The sequence below is a fragment of the Schistocerca nitens genome, chromosome 5, assembly GCF_023898315.1.
Source record: "Schistocerca nitens isolate TAMUIC-IGC-003100 chromosome 5, iqSchNite1.1, whole genome shotgun sequence".
NCBI classification, from domain to species: Eukaryota; Metazoa; Arthropoda; class Insecta; order Orthoptera; family Acrididae; genus Schistocerca; species Schistocerca nitens.
Window position 1 is genome coordinate 762,025,317 of NC_064618.1, and position 26,388 is coordinate 762,051,704.

Consider the following 26,388-nt stretch of genomic DNA (forward strand, 5'->3'; position numbering starts at 1 on the left):
CTTGAAAAACCTTAGCGTCTGTTTCTACAGACTCGCGATTTGAGGCAATAAATGTTCTTCCAACTGTAAATTTAAATATATTTGAAAGACCTCGAGGGTCAATGTTCTTAGTTTAATCTAAGTTAGCTAGTTATATCATCCACGATATCTCATTATGTCACATTCCTGATCCCTGGAATTTGTCCCTCTTGATTGTTGGTTGGCTTTAGTTTATTTGGAGGGTTCGCACAATTTTATTTGTTGTATGGCGGCCCTGCTTCTTTAGTATGTATGCCATTCTGTGTGTACATGTGAAGTTATCATGTACCATATGCCTTGTTTCTGTATGGTGTCTTTTGTGTGATTGCACTCATCTCTTTTTCATAATTAGTCTTACTGAGTGGGATCATGTTTAGTCTACAGGAGGGTTTACTTTCGTTACTTAGGCCAGTGTAGACGGAAAACTATTTACCGAACGGGTGCCCAACTTCATACGAATGATGTTCAGACTGTGTCCTGCAGGATTTGCGTTGTTAGAAGTGTTAGTGTTATGACTTGGCGTTAGGCGACGTTACCGCACGGCGACGTAGGATCGGAACACATTCTATAGGCCACCATTCGAAAGTTGCTGCTACAGTTGTGGATTGGTATCTCCAGTGCAGTTCCAGGCTGTCTTGGATATAGATAGTGGTCACATTGAGCAACATTTGTAAGCTGGAACGTAAACAAAGTACGCAATTAACAGACGTTTTCGTCTCGTGCTGAAACTAAAATGTGTTTTTTTTTCCTATGCTTCATTCGTTATTTCTCTTTCGCACATCTTCGCAAATATTTCGACAATTCTCTTGGGAGCCGTCTCAAGTAGCAAAAGTTTAATTATAAGCACTCTGTATATGACATGTGTCTTAGTGCATATAACTTATCGTTTTGTGGATGAATGGATGTAGAATGTATTATTGTGTCTCAGGCTGTTGGTTTTGTATAGATGTTAAAAGTGATTCCCATTTTCCTTTATTATTGTTATGTCAAGTCAAGACAATTCATTTGGTTTTCTTTTTCAGTTGTGAACATCATGTTCTGATGTACTTTGTTCATTTTTGAGTACAGTTCATCTGTTGTTTCGTTTGGCTCACTTACCAGACGAATAACGTCATACACATATCTGTACCAATTTATGATTTTAAAATCATGTTGGATGTTAATAGACTTTGCCAGTGCTACTCTGCTTTTCATGTTCCTCTTGCTTTGTCCATCATATGTTACTCTGCTTCCACGATGTAAGAATTCGTACACTATATTTTATTACGAAGGAACAAAGCAGGGAGCGTATTCATGTGTAAGGTTTTTGTAAAAGGAAAGCTAAGCTTGAAAACATAATACTAAAGATACAGAAGGTAAACCATAAAAATTAGCAAGACATGTCTAAAAAAACAGGGATATATTCTGTGCTAGTAACTAAAGGCTGTACTCACACTCTGACGAAGAAGTAGACCATCTATAAGAGGAATTACAAAAACTGATAAATGACAGCAAATCCCAGAACATTATGAATACTTGGGAATTTTAGTGCAAAAGTAGAACCAAGACACATGAGATGTTCTTTAATACCGCATGTGACACCGGAAATGGTAGACACCATGCATGAGATGTATTTACTGACAAGAGAAATAGTAAATGGAACTGACAAGAACCAAACGGAACTAAAAATAAAAGTGACTCTTCGTTATCTAACAATAAAGAATTTGTACATAGTGTTTCAGTTGTATACTGCTTTAGAATTTAAATGATCTTAGACTTGTAAGATAAAGAGTAAAAATGTGTATACATCTCATTAAATGTATAGCCAGATACGTAGATCACGAGAATTTAAAAACAGGAGATATGTCACATTAAATTAATATATCAGATTAAATTAACCATCCCCCCCCCCCCCCCTTCCATGTACCATGGACCTTGCCGTTGGTGGGGAGACTTGCGTGCCTCAGCGATACAGATAACCGTACCGTAGGTGCAACCACAACGGAGGGGTATCTGTTGAGAGGCCAGACAAACGTGTGGTTCCTGAAGAGGGGCAGCAGCCTTTTCAGTAGTTGCAAGGGTAACAGTCTGGATGATTGACTGATCTGGCCTTGTAACACTAACCAAAACGGCCTTGCTGTGCTAGTACTGCGAACGGCTGAAAGCAAGGGGAAACTATGACCGTAATTTTTCCCTAGGACATGCAGCTTTACTGTATGGTTAAATGATGATGGCGTCCTCTTGGGTAAAATATTCCGGAGGTAAAATATCCCCCATTCGGATCTCCGGGCGGGGACTACTCAAGAGGATGTCGTTATCAGGAGAAACAAAACTGGCGTTCTACGGATCGGAGCGTGGAATGTCAGATCCCTTAATGGGGCAGGTGGGTTAGAAAATTTAAAAAGGGAAATGGATAGGTTAAAGTTAGATATAGTGGGAATTAGTGAAGTTCGGTGGCAGGAGGAACAAGACTTCTGGTCAGGTGACTACAGGGTTATAAACACAAAATCAAATAGGGGTAATGCAGGAGTAGGTTTAATAATGAATAGGAAAATAGGAATGTGGGTAAGCTGCTACAAACAGCATAGTGAACGCATTATTGTGGCCAAGATAGATACGAAGCCCACGCCTACTACAGTAGTACAAGTTTATATGCCAACTAGCTCTGCAGATGACGAAGAAATTGAAGAAATGTATGATGAAATAAAAGAAATTATTCAGATAGTGAAGGGTGACGAAAATTTAATAGTCATGGGTGACTGGAATTAGGTAGTAGGAAAAGGGAGAGAAGGAAACGTAGTAGGTGAATATGGATTGGGGCTAAGAAATGAAAGAGGAAGCCGCCTGGTGGAATTTTGCACAGAGCACAACTTAATCATAGCTAACACTTGGTTCAAGAACCCTTAAAAGAAGGCTGTATACATGGAATAAGCCTGGAGGTACTGACAGGTTTCAGATAGATTATCTAATGGTAAGACAGAGGTTTAGGAACCATGTTGTAAATTGTAAGACATTTCCAAGGGCAGATGTGGACTCTGACCACAATCTATTGGTTATGAATTGTAGATTAAAACTGAAGAAACTGCAAAAAGGTGGGAATTTAAGGAGATGGGACCTGGATAAACTGAAAGAACCAGAGGTTGTACAGAGTTTCAGGGAGAGCATAAGGGAAATTGACGGGAATGGGGGAAAGAAATACAGTAGAAGAAGAATGGGTAGCTTTGAGGGATGAAGTAGTGAAGGCAGCAGAGGATCAAGTAGGTAAAAAGACGAGGGCTAGTAGAAATCCTTGGGTAACAGAAGATATATTGAATTTAATTGATGAAAGGAGAAAATATAAAAATGCAGTAAACGAAGCAGGCAAAAAGGAATACAAACGTCTCAAAAATGAGATCGACAGGAAGTGCAAAATGGCTAAGCAGGGATGGATAGAGGACAAATGTAAGGATGTAGAGGCTTATATCACTAGGGGTAAGATAGATACTGCCTACAGGAAGATTAAAGAGATCTTTGGAGATAAGAGAACCACTTGCATGAACATCAAGAGCTAAGATGGAAACCCAGTTCTAAGCAAAGAAGGGAAAGCAGAAAGGTGGAAGGAGTATATAGAGGGTCTATACAAGGGCGATGTACTTGAGGGCAATGTTATAGAAATGGAAGAGGATGTAGATGAAGACGAAATGGGAGATATGATATTGCATGAACAGTTTGACAGAGCACTGAAAGACCTGAGTCGAAACAAGGCCCCTGGAGTAGACAACATCTCATTGGAACTACTGACGGCCTTGGGAGAGCCAGTCCTGACAAAACTCTACCATCTGGTAAGCAAGATGTATGAAACAGGCGAAATACCCTCAGACTTCAAGAAGAATATAATAACTCCAATCCCAAATAAAGCAGGTGTTGACAGGTGTGAAAATTACAGAACTATCAGTTTAATAAGTCACAGCTGCAAAATACTAACGCGAATTCTTTACAGAAGAATGGAAAAACTAGTAGAAGCTGACCTCGGGGAAGATCAGTTTGGATTCCGTAGAAATGTTGGAACACGTGAGGCAATACTCACCCTGCGTCTCATCTTAGAAGCTAAATTAAGGACGGGCAAACCAACGTTTGTAGCATTTCTAGACTTAGAGAAAGCTTTTGACAATGTTGACTGGAATACTCTCTTTCAAATTCTGAAGTTGGCAGGGGTAAAATACAGGGAGCGAAAGGCTATTTACAATTTGTACAGAAGCCAGATGGCAGTTAGAAGAATCGAGGGGCATGAAAGGGAAGCAGTGGTTGGGAAGGAAGTGAGACAGGGCTGTAGCCTATCCCCGGTGTTATTCAATCTCTATATTGAGCAAGCAGTGAAGGAAACAAAAGAAAAGTTCGGAGTAGGTATTAAAATCCATGGAGAGGAAATAATAACTTTAAGGTTCGCCGATGACATTGTAATTCTGTCAGAGACGGCAAAGGACTTGGAAGAGCAGTTGAACGGAATGGACAGTGTCTTGAAAGAAGGATATAAGATGAACATCAACAAAAGCAAAACGACGATAATGGAATGTAGTCGAATTAAGTCGGGTGATGCTGAGGGAATTAGATTAGGAAAAGAGACATTTAAAGTAATAAAGGAGTTTTGCTATTTGGATAGCAAAATAACTGATGATGGTCGAAGTAGAGAGGATATAAAATGTAGACTGGCAATGGCAAGGAAAGCGTTTCTGAAGAAGACAAATTTGTTAACTTCGAGTATTGATTTAAGTGTCAGGAAGTCGTTCCTGAAAGTATTTGTATGGAGTGTAGCCATGTATGGAAGTGAAACATGGACGATAAATAGTTTGGACAAGAAGAGAATAGAAGCTTTTGAAATGTGGTGCTACAGAAGAATGCTGAAGATTAGATGGGTAAATCACATAACTAATGAGGAAGTATCGAATAGGATTGGGGAGAAGAGAAGTTTGTGGCACAACTTGACTAGAAGAGGGGATCGGTTGGTCGGACATGTTCTGAGGCATCAAGGGATCACCAATTTAGGATTGGAAGGCAGCGTGGAGCGTAAAAATCGTAGAGGGAGACCAAGAGATGAATACACTAAACAGATTCAGAAGGATGTAGGTTACGGTAGGTACTGGGAGATGAAGAGGCTTGCACATGATAGGGTAGCAGGGAGAGTTGCATCAAACCAGTCTCAGGACTGAAGACCACAACAACAACAACAACAACAAATTAACCGGAAATTTGTGCATGTTAGAAAATGGAGACCAAAAGAGTAATTATTTATCAAAGTTGCTGATGCAAACAGCAGAAATCTTGCAGGACTGACGAAAGAAAATGGAAATAAAATCTCAAAGAGAACAAGGAAACTATTAAAGAGAATGTGAGTGTTCGAAGTAAACGTTAATTTGAACATAACACAACAGAGGATACCGAATTAATCAAAACGGGACCGAAAAACCTCATGTTATGATCAAGTGTTACAGAATAAAATTAATTTTTCAGTTGCACAGATATTTTTATTTCGCTTTACCGGATTTGACAGATCAAACTGTTATCTTCAGAAGCGTAATATTGGTTTAGGAGATGTCAGTATCACAGAGGCATAATGTCACTACATGTCTAAAAATGTTCATATTGTACATGACAGTTATAACCAAAGATTGACAGTTTATAGTAAACGATCCACATTTTTATATACACTCACCGCACTAAAGTTGCACAGAAAATAACAGCTCTGAATAAAATCAAAAACAGAGTACTATGCACAATCTTCGCGAAACGTGTCGGGTGTTGACCACATTTGTAATGAAAATTGTAGAAGAAGAGTTAGATCGTGCAAATTACCAGTTCCTGTGTGTACAACAGGAACGTGTCTAGTCAAATACGGTCGGCTAAGATTAATTCATATGGTCTTATAACTGAAATGGACGATCAAACTGAATACTAAATAATTACAGGATTTTATCTATGTTAACATGTTTCCTAGTGTAAGTAATTACGATTGTAGGCTGAAAGCCTGATTTTGATACTTCTCTTGTTAACGCGTTTTAGTTTCGAATATCTAATATACAGGGTGGTCCATTGATCGTGATCGGGCCAAATATCCCACGAAATATGCACCAAACGAAAAAACTACAAAGAATGAAACTCGTTTAGCTTGAAGGGGGAAACCAGATGGCGCTATGTTTGGCCCACTAGATGGGGCTGCCATACGTCAAACAGATATCAACTGCGTTTTTTTTAAATAGAAACCCCCATTTCTTATTGCATATTCATGTAGTACGTAAAGAAATATGAATGTTTTAGTTGGACCACTTTTTTCGCTTTGTGATAGACGGTACTGTAATAGTCACAAATATATGGCTCACAATGTTGGACGAACAGTTGGTAACAGGTAGGTTTTTTAAATTAAAATACAGAACGTAGGTACGTTTGAACATTTTATTTCGTTTGTTCCTTTGTACCTTTGTGAACTTATCATTTCTGAGAACGCATGCTGTTACAGTGTGATTACCTGTAAATACCACATTAATGAAATAAATGCTCAAAATGATATCCGTCAACCTCAATGCTTTTGGGAATACGTGTAACGACATTCCTCTCAATAGCGAGTAGTTCGCCTTTCGTAATGTTTGCACAGGCATTGCCAATGCGCTGACGCATGTCGGCAGGCGTTGTCGGTGGATCACTATAGGAAATATCCTTCAACTTTCCCCACAGAAAGAAATCTGGGGACGGCAGATCCGGTGAACGTGCGGGCCGTAGTATGGTGCTTCGACGACCAATCCACCTGTCATGAAATATGCTATTCAACACCGCTTCAACCGCATGCGAGCTATGTGCCGGACATCCATCATGATGGAAGTACTTCGCCATTCTGTCATGCAGTGAAACATCTTGTAGTAACATCGGTAGAACATAATGTAGAAAATCAGCAAACATTCCACCATTTAGATTGCCATCGATTAATTATCCTTCAGAACGGTTCAAATGGCTCTGAGCACTATGGGACTTAACTGCTGTGGTCATCAGTCCCCTAGAACTTAGAACTACTTAAACCTACCTAACCTAAGGACATCACACACATCCATGCCCGAGGCAGGATTCGAACCTACGACCGTATCAATCGCGCGGTTCCAGACTGTAGCGCCTAGGACCGCGCGGCCACCCCGACCGGCAATTATCCTTCCTCCCATAATGCCGCACCATACATTAACCCGCCAAGGTCGCTGATTTTCCACTTGTCACAGCCATCGTGGATTTTTCGTTGCCCTTTTGTGCATATTATGCCGGTTTACGTTACCGCTGTTGGTGAATGACGCTTCGTTGCTAAATAGAAGGCGTGCAAAAAATCTGTCATCGTCCCGTAATTTCTCTTGTGCCCAGTGGCAGAACTGTACACGACGTTCAAAGTCGTCGCAATGCAATTCCTGGTGCATAGAAATATGGTACGGGTGCAATCGATTCTCGCGCAATTTGTCTGCTACTGATGTGCGATTAGCCGCGATAGCAGCGCATCATCATTTGTTGCAGGGCGTGGTTGACGTTTCACATGTGGCTGAACACTTCCTGGTTCCTTAAATAACGTAACTACCCGGCGAACGCTCCGGACACTTGAATGATGTCGTACAGGATACCGAGCGGCATACGTAGCACACGCCCGTTGGGCATTTTGATCACAATAGCCATTCATAAACACGATATCGACCTTTTCCGCAATTGGTAAACGGTCCATTTTAACACGGGTAATGTATCACGAAGCAAATACCGTCCGCACTGGTGGAATGTTACGTGATACCACGTACTTATACGTTTGTGACTATTACAGCGCCATCTATCACAAAGCGAAAAAAGAAAATGGTGCAACTAAAACATCCATATTTCTTTATGTACTACACGAATATGTAATAAAAAATGGGGTTTCCTATTTTAAGAAACGCAGTTGATATCCGTTTGACCTATGGCAGCGCCATCTAGCGGGCCAACGATAGCGCCATCTAGTTTCCCCCTTCAAGCTAGACGAATTTCGTTCTGTGTAGTTTTTTCGTTTGATGCTTATTTTGTGAGATATTTTGCCCGGTGGCTATTAATGGACCACCCTGTATATATTTTGTAAGTTACATGAAACGCTAATCTTAGGTCAGAACGGGATTTTCTGCGATTATTTACTACTTCGTATCTTTTAGCATGTGGCATAACCATTACTCAGGGCCACTCAAGTTCAGTTTGTATTCATCATTTGATCTTAACAACAGAATGGGTGCTAGCCATAGTCTCGCTGTAAACACAAAAACCTGGCCTTTCTTTAACAAGTCTGTCAGCCAGTTAGAAATGAGGGTATGTTTCAATAAATGTTAAAATCAGAGCTGGGCCAGACTTATCATTTTGTACGTCCAAAAACTAGCGTCAGAATACAAAAATAATAACGTAATACCTACAAGTAAAGTCGCTGTCTTAGTCATCTCATGTGAATAACTGAATATTCAAAAGTTATTAACAATAATATGTGTATCTAACTGTAACAAATACAACGAAGTGTTTTTTAGGGACTGATAATTTAAACAGGGTTCTCCATATGACTGGAATATGTATGATCCACTTGTTTACATTTCATCAAAGGACATTTCGGTTCCCGCTGTGGATTTTTCCACTACACTACTGTATGGCAAGGGTACGTCCAAGGTTAAGCAACAGATACTAAAACGGTTCTGACTGTTCTGCCTTCCGGCTGTTTACTTGTCACGTCTGTTTCCAGATGCGTTAAGACTGTTTCAAAAACTCTGTGGAGCTTATAACTACTTATATGGCTCTACAATAGCTCTAATGGTAATTAAAAAATGTGATCAAAATCAGTATCTTACCCCACGTCGTATACATTGAAACACGTATGTATTCAGTAGCAGCGATGGCGAGGCATGACAGAATCTCTGACCAGAGAGTTATTTATCGTTGCTAGTCTGCGCTTGACCGCGCGACAGTTCAGTTGCGAGAAAGTTGTACGTAGCGAGTCGCGAGAGCATGTAGTTCGTTCGTGCCAGTAGCGCGCGAGAGGCAGTCGGAGTTGTGTGTGAGGAGTCGGCGGGCGTCGACATTCTCTGGTCAAGATTCGGGACGAGGTATATTTTTAAATAAGGTAATGAAGCAGCATTGCGCACATGTGATAATGTAATGTATATTAACTGTAATTAATTTGTTCAAGAATTGCCCCAATAATAATTTTGTTCTGAAAGCAATTTTTTAAGAAAATAATCATTACAATTGAAACAATATTTCCTTTGCTTTTCCTCCCAGAATCAATTTATCAGGTTGATCTTAACGTTAATTTTGTGGGGACTTAATATTTTTGCACATTGTTATTATCATTGAGTTTTACTACTGTGGGAAGCTAACATTTGGCTCTATTTGCAATGCTTATTCAATTCTTTTCATTTTTATATTTTTTGCGGGAAGGTTACACTTAGCTCTATGTCCATTTACAAATGAATAATATCTTTCATTTTTGTGGGGAGGTTACAACATAAACATTTATGACTGGAGTATGCCATACTGTCGTAGATACACAATGACACGGTATACGGTATGGTCGACACAACACCTTGCTGACTAAAAATAGGTCGAGATGCTACTTGTCTTTTGTCAAAGTCGACGTAGTACAGAAAGCTTCCGACCCGAGAGAATGTATTTATTCAAGTATCTAGCAGCTAGCTTTTTTCTTTATACCTGACTGATATTATCAACGCGACGCGGAGACACAGTGTGGTGCCAACGTGACTGATGCTCTCCCACTCCGCACATGCAATGAGAAACTTCCTGCCGGTCGGCGTGGCCGAACGGTTCTAGGCGCTTCAGTCTGGAACCGCGCAACCGCTACTGTCGCAGGTTCGAATCCTGCCTCGGGCATGGATGTGTGTGTTGTCCTTAGGTTATTTAGGTTTAAGTAGTTCTAAGTTCCCGGGGACTGATGACCTCAGATGTTAAGTCCCATAGGGCTCAGAGCCATTTGAACGATTTGAACGAACTTTCCTAAGAGAACGTTTGGAAAGCACTGGAACGGACGTTCAGGAAACGCAAAATGATCTGCACACTCACCGAACTTATTACTCCTATACATTCATCTGCGACGAAAATTAAAACAAGAGGTCTGTTAGGAAGCACCGACGTCTCTCGAAGGCGTGAAATGCCGTAGAACACGAGCCTGTGCTGTCGGAGCTCCAGATGAAATTCAACGTGCAGCATTTTCTTTCCAAAACCTCTTTAGAGCGTGTAGCAATGCTCAAGGTGAACATTTTGAGCAGTTGGCATGACAACCGTGACAATAAACAAACCAGCCCTATGTGAGTTAGGTGATCGCTTACGTTTCCCTGATGGCGGGACAATGTTTGGCGGCGCTGGTGTCTTGATACTATTTGGTGAAGTCCCAATCATGTTATTTCTTTGAAGTTCTCTTAGAATATTCTTTAAGATGCCACAGAAAAAGGTATATAGTTTAATCGGAAAAAACGAAGCCGGTGTCGCAACACGACGTAGATGAACGATAAAAGTTTCATGGGAAACTGCCGGCCGCTGGTGGCCGAGCGGTTCTGGCGCTACAGTCTGGAACCGCGCGATCGCTACGGTCGCAGGTTCGAATCCTGCCTCGGGCATGGATGTGTGTGTTGTCCTTAGGTTAGTTAGGTTTAAGTAGTTCTAAGTTCTAGGGGACTTATGACCTCAGTTGAGTCCCATAGTGCTCAGAGCCATTTGAACCATGGGAAACTCAAGTAATTCGCAGTATTGTCCACTGTAAGTTAACGGAAACCGCATCTCGATATATTTATTTATTCTGTATGTATTTGTGGTGACCTGTTTTAGCTGCCTCCCCCTGTATAGCTCCGATTTTAAATATAGCTGTCAGCTAAATGGAATTTAATGTTACACTTGACGATCAATACGGCCTTTAAACTTATTTATCAGTTAATTGAAAAGAATTCCGCAAATGACTGAGACAAATTGAATGAAGAGAGATAGTACGTCTTTCATAAAATGTTAGTACCGCCACCTCATGTCAACGGAGTGCGAAGTTCTGATAACAAGTGAAATCAATTGGGCTGAAAACATAGTTAGTACGTTGTTGAATTCTGTCAGTTAATCACCTAAGATTTGTGAACACCGTTTTACTACACACTTTAATATTAGGTAAACAGTATTGTTTATCGTACGACACTGGAACAGAAACGTCGGCACAATATTGATAGCTGAATTCAGAGATGTACTCAAACACTTCAAAACTGGTGACGACTGCAGCGCTCTCTCTGGAGTCAACACTCCATTGTCCTTGAACGTCGCTTATGTGGAGCAAATTGGCGATGGCTGTGTCTTTGATTTAGAAAAAATTTATTAATAAAATTAACGATAAACTTTCTACTCTTTAGCGTCCTTTGGTAGCAAAATACACTATCAAAAATAAATTATTTTTTAAATATTGGATATGGGACTGGATTGCATCGGATTTACAACAGAGAAACATATGTTGCGCTTTACGAATAACGACAGCATTATTACGTATTTCAGTAGTTGCTTTATTATTCTTCTCAAAATGAAAGATTGGAAGATTTGTACTCGCACTTTTAAACATAGCTTTTTGAAACATATCAAAGTTCGTTGTACATAACACGCTCGATCAAATGCACTCTAAGAACACGAAACAGCAAATTTCACATTCTCTAGTTGCAGATCGCGTAAATTAGCTTGGTTGGCTCCTTGGAATACGTCACGATAGAATGACGATCTCGTAATCTAACTGCTGCTGATTCTACACTTAAGAGCCAAAGGAACTGGTACACCTGCCTAATATCGTGTAGGACCCCCGCGAGCACGCCGAAGTGCCGCAACACGACGTGGCAGGGACTCGACTAATGTCTGAAGTAGTGCTGGAGGGAACAGACCCAATAAATCCTGCAGGGTTGTCCATAAATCCGTAAGAGTGCGAGGGAGTGGAGATCTCTTCTGAACAGCACGTTGCAAGGCATCCCAGATATGCTCAATAATGTTCATGTCTGCCGAGTTTTGTGTGTTTAAACAAAGAAGAGCAATGCTGGAGCCACTCTGTAGAAATTCTGGACATGTGGGGTGCCGCATTGTCCCACTGGGACTGCCCAAGTCCGTCGGAATGCACAATGGACATGAATGGATGCAGGTGATCAGATAAGATGCTTACACACGTGTCACCTGTCAGAGTCGTATCTAGACGTATCAGGGGTACTGTATCACTCTAACTGCACACGCTCCATACCATTACAGAGCCTCCAGCAGCTTTGAACAGTCCCCCTGCTGACATGCTGGGCCCATGGATTCATGAGGATTTCTCCATACCGGTACACGTCCGTCCGCTCAATACAATTTGAAACGACAGTCCAATGTCGATGTTGACGGGCCCATGTGAGGCATAAGACTTTGTGTTGTGTAGTCATCAAGGGTACACGATTGAGCCTTCGGCTCCGAAAGCCCATATCGATGATGCTCCGTTGAATGGCTTGCACGCTCATACTTGTTGCTGGCCCTGCATTGAAATCTTTAGCAATTCGCGGAAGGGTTGCACTTCTGTCACGTTAAACGATTTTCTTTAGTCGCTGTTGTTCCCGTTCTTGCAGGATCTTTTTCCGGCCCCAGTGCTGTCGGAGATTTGATGTTTTACCGGATTCCTGGTATTCACAGTACATTCGTGTAATGGTCGTACGGGAAAATCTCCACTTCATCACTACTTCGGAGATGCTATGTCCCATCGCTCGTGCGTCGACTATAACACCACTTTCAAACTCACTTACATCTTGATAACCTGCCATTGTAGCAGCAGTAACCGATCTAACAACTGCGCCAGTCACTTGTTGTGTTATATAGGCGTTGTCGACCGCAGCGCCGTATTCTGTCTGTATACATACCTATGTATTTGAATAGACATGCCTATATCAGTTTCTTTGGCCCTTCATTGTAAAATGTTCGACGGCTGTGTGGTATCTTCTTCTTCTTGACACCTTCCGCAGTGATCTAAATTTTCGTACGGGTAATTTTTCTTTCTTCTCCTCGAATTCTCGCACTTCCTCTTCTGCGTCGATTTCAGTTTGAGTTCTTCATGTTTACAGTTTTAGCAAGCTGTAACAACAATTCTGGAGCGGTTGTCCTCCAGAATGTTCCGAATTTTACTAGTCCGACTCTCAGTTCTTCGTAAATAATGACGTTCTTCGTCTCAAAATTACCAACTCGAACATTCTCCATACTTCTCCTCCACCACTGCCAAAATTATTCTTTGCCCCAAAACTTAATGAAATTTTTCAGCGATTTCCATGGCGCTGACGACAGACTGACTTAACACTTCGATTATCCTGCTTTTAACTACTAGTCGTCAAGACTGCACTCTCTCATGTTGCAAACTTCGCCTTCCGACGAATACTCTTCTGAAACACTTTTATTTACTAAATATGGCTGCCTTTTATACCACTAATTCGACTTGCTACCACCACCAGTCTTAACAAAGCTGAGTCCCTCCTTGAACTAGTCGCTCCTCAATTGTCTCTCTTGTGTGTTCGTAAAACTTTTACATAAATATCATTCTTCGTACTGGGCCGAAACTTCAGACATACATAGACAACACACAGAGCTACATTGAGAATAATATTGCAATTCAAAGTGGCCGTGTGGTTCTAGGCGCTGCAGTCTGGAACCGAGCGACCGCTACGGTCGCAGATTCGAATCCTGCCTCGGGCATGGATGTGTGTGATGTCCTTAGGTTCGTTAGGTTTAATTAGTTCTAAGTTCTAGGCGACTGATGACCTCAGAAGTTAAGTCGCATAGTGCTCAGAGCCATTTGAACCATTTTTTGCAATTCAAAATAACAATTTTAACCTACATTACAATTTCACGTTGCATATTCAATACATAAGTTCATAAAAAAAGCTAAAGAAAGTTTAAAATAATGAAAACAAAAATGTACCTATAGTTTTATAACGCTTCCTACGGGATATCATACTAGTGGGAGGGTCTCTTACACAGGGTGGTGCATTGATAGTGACCGGGCCAAATATCTCACGAAATAAGCATCAAACGAAAAAACTACAAAGAACGAAACTTGTCTAGCTTGAAGAGGGAAACCAGATGGCACTATCGTTGGCCCGCTAGATGGCGCTGCCATAGGTCAAACGGATATCAACTGCGTTTTTTAAAATAGGAACCCCCATTTTTTATTACATATTCGTGTAGTACGCAAAGAAATATGAATGTTTTAGTCGGACCACCTTTTTTGCTTTGTGATATGTGGCGCTGTGATAGTCACAAACGTATGAGTACGTGGTATCATGTAACATTCCGCCAGTGCGGATGGTATTTGCTTCGTGATACATTACCCGTGTTAAAATGGACCGTTTACCATTTGCGGAAAAGGTCGATATCGTGTTGATGTATGGCTATTGTGATCTAAATGCCCAACGGGCGTGTGCTATGTATGCTGCTCGGTATCCTGGACGACATCATCCAAGTGTCCGGACCGTTCGCCTGATAGTTACGTTGTTTAAGGAAGTGTTCAGCCACATGTGAAACGTCAACCACGACCTGCAACAAATGATGATGCCCAAGTAGGAGTTTTAGCTGCTGTCGCGGCTAATCCGTAAATCAGAAGCAGACAAATTGCGCGAGAATCGGGAATCTCAAAAACGTCGGTGTTGAGAATGCTACATCAACATCGATTGCACCCGTACCATATTTCTATGCACCAGGAATTGCATGGTGACGACTTTGAACGTCGTGTACAGTTATGCCACTGGGCACAAGAGAAATTACGGGACGATGACAGATTTTTTGAACGCGTTCTATTTAGCGACGAAGCGTCATTCACCAACAGCGCTAATGTCAACCGGCATAATATGCGCTATTGGGCAACGGAAAATCGACGATGGCTGCGACAAGTGGAACATCAGCGACCTTGGCGGGTTAATGTTTGATGCAGCATTATGGGAGGAAGGATAATTGGCCCCCATTTTATCGATGACAATCTAAATGGTGCAATGTATGCTGAGTTCCTACATAATGTTCTACCGATGTTACTACAAGATGTTTCACTGCATGACAGAATGGCGACGTACTACCAACATGATGGATGTGCGGCACATAGCTCACGTGCAGTTGAAGCGGTATTGAATAGCATATTTCATGACAGGTTGATTGGTCGTCGAAGTACCATAACGTGGCCCGCAACTTCACCGGATCTGACGTCCCCGGATTTCTTTCTGTGGGGAATGTTGAAGGATATTTGCTATCGTGATCCGCCGAAAACGCCTGACAACATGCGTCAGCGCATTGTCAATGCATGTGCGAACATTACGGAAGGCGAAGTATTCGCTGTTGAGAGGAATGCCGTTACACGTATTGCCAAATGCGTTGAGGTTGACGAATATCGTTTTGAGCATTTATTGCATTAATGTTGTATTTACAGGTAATCTGACTGTAGCAGCATGCCTTCTCAGAAATTATGAGTTCACAAAGGTACATGTATCACACTGGAACAACCGAAGTAAAATGTTCAAACGTACCTACGTTCTGTATTTTAATTTAAAAAACCTACCTGTTACCAACTGTTCCTCTAAAATTGTGAGCCATATGTTTATGACTATTACAGCGCCATCTATCAAAAAGCAAAAAAAGTGGTCCAACTAAAACATTCATATTTCTTTACGTACTACACGAATATGTAATAAAAATGGGGGTTCCTATTTAAAAAAAAACACAGTTGATATCCGTTTGACCTACGGCCGCGCCATCTAGCGGGCCAACCATAGTGCCATCTGGTTTTCCCCTTCAAGCTTGACAAGTTTCGTACTTTTTAGTTTTTTCGTTTGACCCCTATCCGTGAGATATTTGGCCCGGTCACGATCAATGGACCACCCTGTATATATATGTATATCTAGATTTATAATGCTTGCTACGGGGTATCTTACTAGTGGAAGCGTCTCTTATATAAATGTCAAACGGGACGAAAATATTTCCGTCACAGTCCAACTATTGGGAGTCATATTCGGTTAGCAGATCACGTGTTTACTTCCCGTTTAAATTTCACACTTATCTCCCATAGCTTGCTGAAAATATAGCCCACTACTACACGTTGGAGATAATAATTAATCCACAAAATTGTTGATACCTTCGTGGCCACTTGTTGACTAATTGCCTGTTTTCTTCTGTTTTGGGCTCTTCGACCGATGTTTGTTTGATAATGCTTTGACATTTAGACAGCACGATTGGCTGACGTTGTCAAAGCTTCACCCTCCGTTGCTAGTGGTTGACTGCAGTAGAGCTCGCGGCCGTAAATTGTATGAGCCTAGTGCGCCAACAGTCCAAGGGCTTTTCCCTGGCCATTAGCTTCGCGCTTCTCCCAGTGCTACCTGCAACGGTTTATCACTACAGCACCGGAATCCAGCATCCGTTCACCTTCAGGCTTTCTTCTTTATGGTTGAAGCTATTGTCATGTTGGTGTATTTGTAGAGATCCCCTGAAAAGCAGTGAAATAGCTCTTCTCTATATCAAGAACATTCGTGTCGACGTATTCCACTATGTGGTCGGTCTCACACAGGGCGTGCTCCGCCACGATCGATTTCTCTACCTGCGCCACCTTGGAATGCCGCTAATATTCTGTGATCCTGGTGTCAATTGATCGTCCAGTCATTCCGACATAGACTTTTCCAAATGTACATGGTGTACGGTATATTCCCGACATTCCAAGTGGGTCCCTTTCTTCCTTTGTCGATGTGAGACACTCTTTGATATTCTTTGTCGGTTTATGAATAGCCTTTACGCCGTGATTACGCAATATAGAGCGGTTCTGTCTGTCACTCTGGGAATGTGTGGTAGAAAGGCCGTACCTGACATTTCTTTTTCCGATGTGTCACTTAGCTTGATTCTAACACTTCTTATGCAAATGGAGTACCCATTGCTCCTCAGGACGCTTTCTACGTGTTACATCTCGCAGTCTGAGGTGCTGTGGCTCACATATTCATCTTGCTCGGGTTACGAGCGTATTAATCATGCCTCTTTTCTGACTCGGTTGGTGATATGATTGTGCAAGTTTCTGTACGGATCAGGTCACGTGGAATGGCAGCTTCTATGAACACCTGGAAGTCGACGATACCTTCGTGTGTGGAGCCGTGCTGAGGAACAGCTTGTGACTTCATAAGACACCCGAATAGTCTCCATGCCAACGTAAAATTTCCAATGGACATAGACTGGAATCAACAGCTACCCTTCCTAGATGTGCTGGTCGCAAGGGCTGATAAAACCTAGCACATAGCGTGTATCGAAAGCCGACGCGCATGGACCCATATTCTCACAATCAATCACATCACCAAAAGAGTCAGAAAAGAGTCATGATTACTACGCTCGTAACCCGAGAAAGACGAATATGTGAGCGGCAGCACCTCAGACGCGAGATTCAACACCTGGAACGCATTCTGAGGAGCAATGGGTACTCCATCAATTATATAAAAAGTGTCGCAGAATCAAACACTCGCCGAAGTGACACATCGAAAGAAGGAGTGTCGGGTACAGCCCCCTGCCATAAATTCCCAGAGTGACTGACAAAAGCGCCTGTATATTGCACAAACGCGACGTAAAGACTACTTATAAACAAAAAAGATCCTCACAGAGTGTCTCAGATCGACAAAGGACGGACCCACTTGCAATGTTGGGAACATAATGTTACCATGTACATGTGGAAAAGTCTGTGTATGAATGGCTGGACGATCAATCAACACCAGGATTACCGAATATAAGCGGCATAGCAGCCTGTGGCAGGTAGAGAAATCGGCCGTGGCGGAGCACGCGCTGTGTGAGACCGATCACACAGTGAAATACACCAACACGGAAGTTCTTGCTGTAGAGAAGAGCTATTTCGCCGCTTTTTCAGGGAATCTCAACGAATATGAAAATAGCTTCAACAAGAAAGAAGAAAGCCTCAGGGTGAACGGAAGCTTGATTCCCGTGCTGCAGAGAACGACCGTTGCAGGTAGCAATGGGAGAAGCGGGACGATAATGATCACGAATAAGCCCTTGGACGCTGGAGCACCAGGAACACACAGTTTGCGGCCGCGAGCTCTACTCCAGTGCACCACCAGCAATCGAGGGTGAAGCTTTGGCAATGCCAGCCACTCGTGATGGCTACGTCAGAAAAATTATCAAACAAACGTCGGCCGAAAAACCCTAGACAGATGCCAACAGGCATTCCCTAAGTCGTTAATCTGGCGGAACTGCTTCATAAGTAGAGAATCAGCTTCGGTGACTGGAGTGGGACCTACTCAGTGACCCTCATTTTGATTTCAAGTGAATACATCTCAACACGTGTTGCACCACGCTTAAAATGTGTCCGCCGAGTATGTCTATATCGTACAATTAACATTATGTACAAAGTGCCATGTAAGGGCAGAGGTAAGTGAACTGTTGTAAAATCATTCTGAAGTGGCATTGCTAATGTCCTTAGAAAACCTTCCCGCACCTTTCAGCTTAAAATGTGATGAGAATACCGTGAATATTGAAAAAACTACTTTACGTAAGAAGTTCGTCGCTCATGCTTGACAACTGCTATTACGAGATCACTTTCAGTAGATTTTTTAGATCTTTATTCCGAAACCTATCATCACCAGAGGGTACATATGAACAGGAGTAAAATAAAGAATTAAACATAGACAGTAGATTCGCTGGGTCTGCGCGTTGACCTCCACATACAAACCAAAACATTTGCAAGATGCTCCGTTTTTTTGTTTTCTTTCCTCTCCAAAATATTTTTTTGCATCGTTTGACAAAATGCTCTTTTTTCACTGCCCTCTGGTAATTAGTTCTGCCACAAAAAATCTTAGAACATGATCCACCAATTTAAATTTATAAGAGACGTCTTTACAGAGAGTTATTTCGATAACTTTGTCTGTTTGCGAAATTTCTTCAATTTCATTTCAGTAACTTGAGAGTTCTGCACTTTTGGTGCAATATCTGTTTCCCACGCTGATAATATTTTTTACAGTTCCTTTCCTATTCTGTTCTTAGAAATCAAATGAAGAAGCGACAGAACTTAGATATGCGGCACGTCAGATGGTTTAGAAATGTTAAAGGTACTTACAGTGCAAAAACGTCAGCACGTGTACTGCATACTGCCGCTAAAATTCGAGTGTGCTTCTCACTGTACATCAGTTACACAATATTGTTTTGTAGAAAAGAAGTTACATTTTTCCGCCAAAGAGTTTTGAAACGAGAGAGGTTAAGTAGCAGAATAATATTAAACACAATGTTGACTGAAACGAGTCTGTAGATTTCTTGTGTTATTGTGACACAGCCACAAGAACTTTTTAAAATGCTCATTCAGGAATATAGGATCTCGTCAAACAACTTCATAGTGTCGTATAATTCCACTATTAAAATTTTATGTGTAATAATATATTCAAAGTGAAATATGGGTAAGTAAGGTGTGAAAGTTGTTGTAGATACGCGAAAAGACTCTGTATATATTGTCTCCCTGATGAACCATGGATCTAGCCGCTGGTAGGGAGGCTTGCGTGCCTCAGCGACATAGATAGCCGTACCATAGGTGCAACCACAACGGTGGGATATATGCTGAGAGATCAGACAAACGTGTGGTTATTGAAGATGGGCAGCAGCCTTTTCAGTAGTTGCAGGGGCAACAGGCTGGATGACTGATCTGACCTTGTAACATCAACCAAAGTGGCCTTGTTGTGCTGGTACCGCGAACGGCTGAATGCAAGGGGAAACTACAGCCGAATTTTTCCCAAGGGTATGTAGCATTACTGTATGGTGAAATGATGAAGGCATCCTCGTGCGTAAAATATTCCGGAGGTAAAATAGTCCTCCATTCGGATTTCCGCGCAGGGACTACTCAGGAGCCGGCAGAAGTGGCCGTGCGGTTAAAGGCGCTGCAGTCTGGAACCGCAAGACCGCTACGGTCGCAGGTTCGAATCCTGCCTCGGGCATGGATGTTTGTGATGTCCTTAGGTTAGTTAGGTTTAACTAGTTCTAAGTTCTAGGGGACTAATGACCTCAGCAGTTGAGTCCCATAGTGCTCCGAGCCATTTGAACCATTTATTTGACTACTCAGGAGGATGTCGTTATCAGGAGAAAGAAAACTGGCGCTCTACAGATCGGAGCGTGGAATGTCAGTTCCCTTAATTGGGCAGGTAGGTTAGAAAATTTAAAAAGGGGAATGGATAGGTTAAAGTTAGATATAGTGGGAATTAGTGAAGTCCGGTGGCAGGAAGAACAGAACTCCTGGTCAGATTGAGCCATGGCTGGCTCGGGTTATCCTTTGCATTAAACTTTGGCTGCTATTCTGTGATTATTCTCCTGCGGTTATCGCGATTACGCTTTTATCCTCTCTCTCCGCGAGTTACAGCAGCAGCGTGTATCGATATTCACTCCCATGTACTATCTTTGGTCTCGCGCTTATAGTTTCCGGCTGTGCCGTGTGCAGTAGTTGGACAGTTGGTGTGGAGCAGCGAGGAAGTCTACGAGGCGCGTGTCTGGCCGTGGCCGCTGGCGACGTTCACACGCAGTCGAGTGTGAGGGGCTCTTCCCATTGCTACAAGGTCTGTGGCTCACCGATCCCGGACACGAACGTTGAGTCTTTACTTAAGCCACCAGCCACCTTTTGTCGTTTGAATTTCGCTGTGGGCTGTTGGGACATTCCCGCGAGCAACAACGTGTGTTTTCAAGTTGGCGAAATTCTGCCCTCCTTCTTGTGGAGTTTAACTTAACTTGATTATTCTTGAAGTGCACCAGCGGAATCTTCTCCCTTGTGGCCATTAACGTTCCGGTTACCTGCCCTGGCAGTTGACGTAAATTCAGGCAGTGTATTTTCCTCGGCATGTTGAGGCTGTGCAGAATGGCGTGTAGTTTGACAGCCGAATGTGTAATTCGTTGTGGGCGCCGATAACTTCTGCATTGTGCCATTGAACTCCTTGTTGTTGCTGGTTGGGTGGGGTGGAAGTTATCCTGTCGTCGTCCGTTGACTGTCTGACGGTTGGGTTGTCGTCAGATTGAGAATTGTTGGGCCGACTGCCTGTCTCACCTTAGCCAGCGTTAGTGTTTGAATACCAGTCCGACTCCTGGAAACTTCTAAGTCCTGTTTGATGTGCTGCCTTTTCTTATTTGTCCTTGTTGTTTATATATGTACGGATGCTAGCCGATTTTAAATTAAAGTTGTTTTCCCCTTAAGGCGTGAGATTGTTTGGGCCTTCAGCCTAATTTAGAGAAAGGTCTTAAGAAAAGGCCTTCTACCTTTTAAATTAAAATTCCTGTTTTTGAGTCTTAAGTTATTGGCCTTCAGCTTATTTTAAATTAAAGTTGTTTTGCCCTTAATGCTTGAGATTGTTTGGACCTTCAGCCTAATTTAGAGAAATGTTTTAAGATGAGGCCTTCTGCCTTTTAAAATTCAAATTCTTCTTTTTGAAACTTAAGTGATTGGCCTTCAGCCGGTTGAAAATTAAAGTTTTTTTGTTCTTGAGGCGTGAGATTGAATGGCCAGGAAATAAGTTCTAAAATTGATGTTTGGCTTGGTCTGGTTTTAATGTTTTCTTTACTCTTGTAAAGTTTGTCAAATGAATAAAGTAATATCTTCGAGTTCAACTAACAGCCACTCATTTTGGTCCCTTTCCACAAATTAAACTATCTGTTCTGTCCTGCAGGTGTAGCAGGGGATCGCACAGATGAATGCAGGGTTATAAATACAAAATCAAATAGGAGTAGTACAGGAGTAGTTCTAATAATAAGAAATTAGGAACACGGATAAGCTACTTCGAATAGCATAGTGAACACATTATTGTAGCCAAAATAGACACAAGAACCCATCCATCACAGTAGTACAAGTTTATGTGCCAACTAGCTCTGCAGATGAGGAGATAAAAGAAATTATTCAGGTAGTTAAGGGAGACGAAACTTTAAGAGTCATGGGGGACTGGAATACTAAAGTAGGGAAAGGAAGACAAGGAAAATTAGTATGTGAATATGGACTGGGGCAAAATAATGAAAGAGGAATCCGACTGGAAGAATTTTGCACAGAGCATCGTTTAATCATAACTAACACTTAATTTAAGAATCATGAAAGAAGGTTGTATACGTGGAAGAGACCTGGAAACAACGGAAGGTTTGAGATTGATTATATAATGGTAAGACATAGATTTCTGAACTAGGTTTTGAATTGTAAGACATTTCCAGGGTAGATGTGGAGTATGACCACAATTTACTGGTTATGACCTGCAGATTAAAACTAAATAAACTGCAGAAAGATAGGATTTTACGGAGACGGGACCTGAATAAACTGAAAAAACCAGAGGTTGTAGAGAGTTTCAGGGGGAGCATTAGGGAACGATTGACAATAACATGGGGGAGGAATACAGTAGAAGAAGAAGAGTAGATTTGAGAGATGAAATAGTGAAGGCCGCAGAGGATCAAGTAGGTAAAAAGACGAGGGCTAGTAGAAATCCTTGGGTAGCAGAAGGGATACTTAATTTGACTGGTCAAAGGAGAAAACATAAAAAATTAATAAGTGAAGAAAGCGAAAGGTAATACAAACGTCCATCAAATGATATCGACAGGAAGCACAAAATGGCTAAGCAGGAATGGCTAGACGACAAATGTAAGGATGTAGAAGCATATGTCATTAGGGGTAAGAGAGATGCTACCTACAGGAAAATTAAAGAGACTTTTGGAGAAAAGAGAACTACCTGTATGAACATCAAGAGCTCAGATGGGAAACCAGTCCTATGCAAAGAAGGGAAAGTAGAAGGTGGAAGGAGTATATAGAGGGCTTATAGAAGGGAAATGTACTTGAGGGAAGTATTATGGAAATGGAAGAGGACGTAGATTAAGATGAGAAGGAAGATAAGATACTGCGTGAGAAATTTGACAGAGCAGTGAAGAAGAAACAAGGCCCCGGGACTAGACAACATTCCCTCAGAGCTACTGATAGCCTTGGGAGAGCCAGCCATGACAAATCTCTTTAATCTGGTGAGCAAGATGTATGAGACAGGCGAAATATCTTCAGACTTCAAAAAGAATACAGTAATTCCAGTTTCAAAAAAAAAAAAAAAAAAAAAACCTGGTGCGGACAGATGTGAAAATATACCGAAATATCGGTTTAATAAGTCACGGTTGCAAAATACTAACACGAATCCTTTACAGGATAATGGAAAAACTGGTAGAAGTTGACCTTGGGGAATATCAGTTTGGATCCAGAAGAAATGTAGGAACACTCGAGGCAATACTTACACTACACTTTCTAAAAAAAATGCTAAAAATTGCTCTGAGCACTATGGGACTTAACTACTCAGGTCATCAGTCCCCTAGAACTTAGAACTACTTAAACCTAACTAACCTAAGGACATCACACACATCCATGCCCGAGGCAGGATTCCAACCTGCGACCGTGGCAGCCGCGCGGTTCCGGACCGAAGCGCCTAGAACCGCTCGGCCACCTCGGCCGGCCTACACCTTCTCATAGATGATAGGTTAAGGAAAGGAAAACCCACGTCTATAGAATTTGTAGACAGAGAAAGCTTTAGACAATGTTGGCTGGAATTCTCTCTTTGATATTATAAAGGTGACAGGGGTAAAATAAATGGAGCGAAAGGCTATTTACAACCTCACGGAAACCAGATGGCAGTTATAAGAGTCGAGGTGCACGAAAAGGAAGCAGTGGTTGAGAAGGGAGTGAGACAGGGCTGTAGCCTATCCCCGATGCTATTCGATCTATATATTGAGCAAGCAGTAAAGAAAACAAAAGAAAAATTTAGAGTAGGAATTAAAGTCGAGGGAGAAGAAAAAAAGAACTTTGAGGTTTGCTGATGACATTGTAATTCTGTCAGAGACACCATAGGACTTGAAGAGCAGCTGAACGGAATCGACAGTGTCTTGAAAAGAGGATATAAGATGAATCTCAACAAAAGCAAAACGAGGATAATGGAATGTAGTTGAATTAAATCAGGCGATGGTGAAGGAATTAGATAAGGAAACGAGACACTTAAGGTAGTAGATGAGTTTTGCCGTTTGGGAAGCAAAATAATTGATGATGGTCGAAGTAGGGAGGATATAAAATGCAGACTGTGAATGGCATGAAAAGCGTTTCTGAAGAAGAGAAATTTGTTAACATCGAGTATAGAATCAAGTGTCAGGAAGTCCTTTCTGAAAGTATTTGTATGAAATGTAGCCGTGAATGGAAATGAAACATGGAGAATAAACAGATTAGACAAGAAGAGAATAGAAGCCTTAGAAATGTGGTGCTACAGAGGAATGCTCATGAATAGGTAGGTAGGTCACGTAACTAATGAAGAGTAGTGAATAGAATTGGGTAGAACAAGGGGCCACCAATTTAATATAGGAGGGATGGGTAGAGGGGGTAGGGAGGCCAAGAGATGAGTCAGAAGGCTGTAGCTTGCAGTAGTTACTCGGAGATGAAGAGGCTTGCACGGGATGCAGTAGCATGTAGAGCTGCATCAAATGCGTCTTTGGTCTGAAGACCACAACAACAAAAACAACAACAACATATATTGTCTGCAGTATAATGTTTATAAATATAAGATAATGAGAAATAAGATACATATGACAAAAAGGTTATTTATTTATTTTTGAACTACAGAGTTCTAGGGTTATCACGTACATGATAACATTTGTGTCTTATACTGGGTACTAAGACGTACGTGAGAAAATTATTACGCTCATGATAAGAACAAGGAAATGAGTTACACATCTAAAAGGTGATCAAATATTGTGTCGAAACTTTTAAAGAAATTGCTTTATTTGTTTCCAGAATGGTCCGCCTGCTGTCTTTCTATGTATGTAAATCACAAGCTCTTCACAAAAGTCAGTTTTGAGGCCTTTGTTTAAAGTGCGCACTATTGTGAGGTCATCGTGTCATGTAGGGATGCGTTAATGTGACCCTTGAAGCTGGTGTGAAAGTTACGACGAGTTTGTCCTATACATCGTGCAGGACATTCATTACAGGTAATTTTGAAAATGCCATATTTAACGAATCTGTCATAATTGGTTTTAAGATTGAGGGGCAATTTTTGACATAGTTTGATGTTCCTTGAGAAAGTTATGGACATTGGCAGTTTTTTGATAAATGATGTTGATGACGATGATGATGATGATGATGATGTTTGGTTTGTGGGGCGCTCAACTGCGCGGTCATCAGCGCCCGTATACGGTCCCAATCTGTACACAGTCCAGTCTATCCACTTCCATGAATGACCATGGAATGATGAGGACAACACAAACTCACAGTACCCCGACTGAGGAAATCCGCAACCCCGCCGGGAATCGAACCCTGGACTCCGTGATCCAGATGTAGCAACGCTAGCCACTATATCACGAACTGCGGACTTTTTGCGAAATGTTGCCTAAATATCTGACTTATGTAGTGTGCTTTCCTGATTTTTATTCTATTCATTATTGGGGTTACTTTTTATTTTACAATCAACTTTTCTACTAATGTTGGTACGTAACCATTAGCCGCTTCTGTCTCTTTAATTGTAGCTATTTCCACACGATGATTGCCTCTGACTGACCCAAATAGTTACGACAGTTATTTCAGACCGTGGTTGCTTTATTAAATGAGTCAGATTGCTTGTCTGGAAAACTGCCTCCGTAAATGCATTCTGTGACAGAGAGTTACATTTGTTACGCTGTTTATTTACGAAGCTTTGGTCCATTGATAGGTGCAGAATGTATCGTCCTCATGAATGTGGAACATTTGAACATCTTTTTATTTAAAAAGTTACTAGAAACCTGAAAATTAATATAAATATGTAAAGGTATACATCCTGCTCTGTTATTGTGAATTAGCGTGGCCATAGGTTCCTCTTAAACCGTGCATTTAATGGTTCCCATAAAGTCATTGAAAAATTATATTGCTGAATAGTGGAAACATGTCTTACATAAATTGAACTTTTATTTCTAGTAAAGGATTCCTTAAGGTGCGCTGTTGGTTTGCAAAGACGTAGGTCAAGATACACTCCTCGAAATGGAAAAAAGAACACATTGACACCGGTGTGTCAGACCCACCATACTTGCTCCGGACACTGCGAGAGGGCTGTACAAGCAATGATCACACGCACGGCACAGCGGACACACCAGGAACCGCGGTGTTGGCCGTCGAATGGCGCTAGCTGCGCAGCATTTATGCACCGCCGCCGTCAGTGTCAGCCAGTTTGCCGTGGCATACGGAGATCCATCGCAGTCTTTAACACTGGTAGCATGCCGCGACAGCGTGGACGTGAACCGTATGTGCAGTTGACGGACTTTCAGCGAGGGCGTATAGTGGGCATGCGGGAGGCCGGGTGGACGTACCGCCGAATTGCTCAACACGTGGGGCGTGAGGTCTCCACAGTACATCGA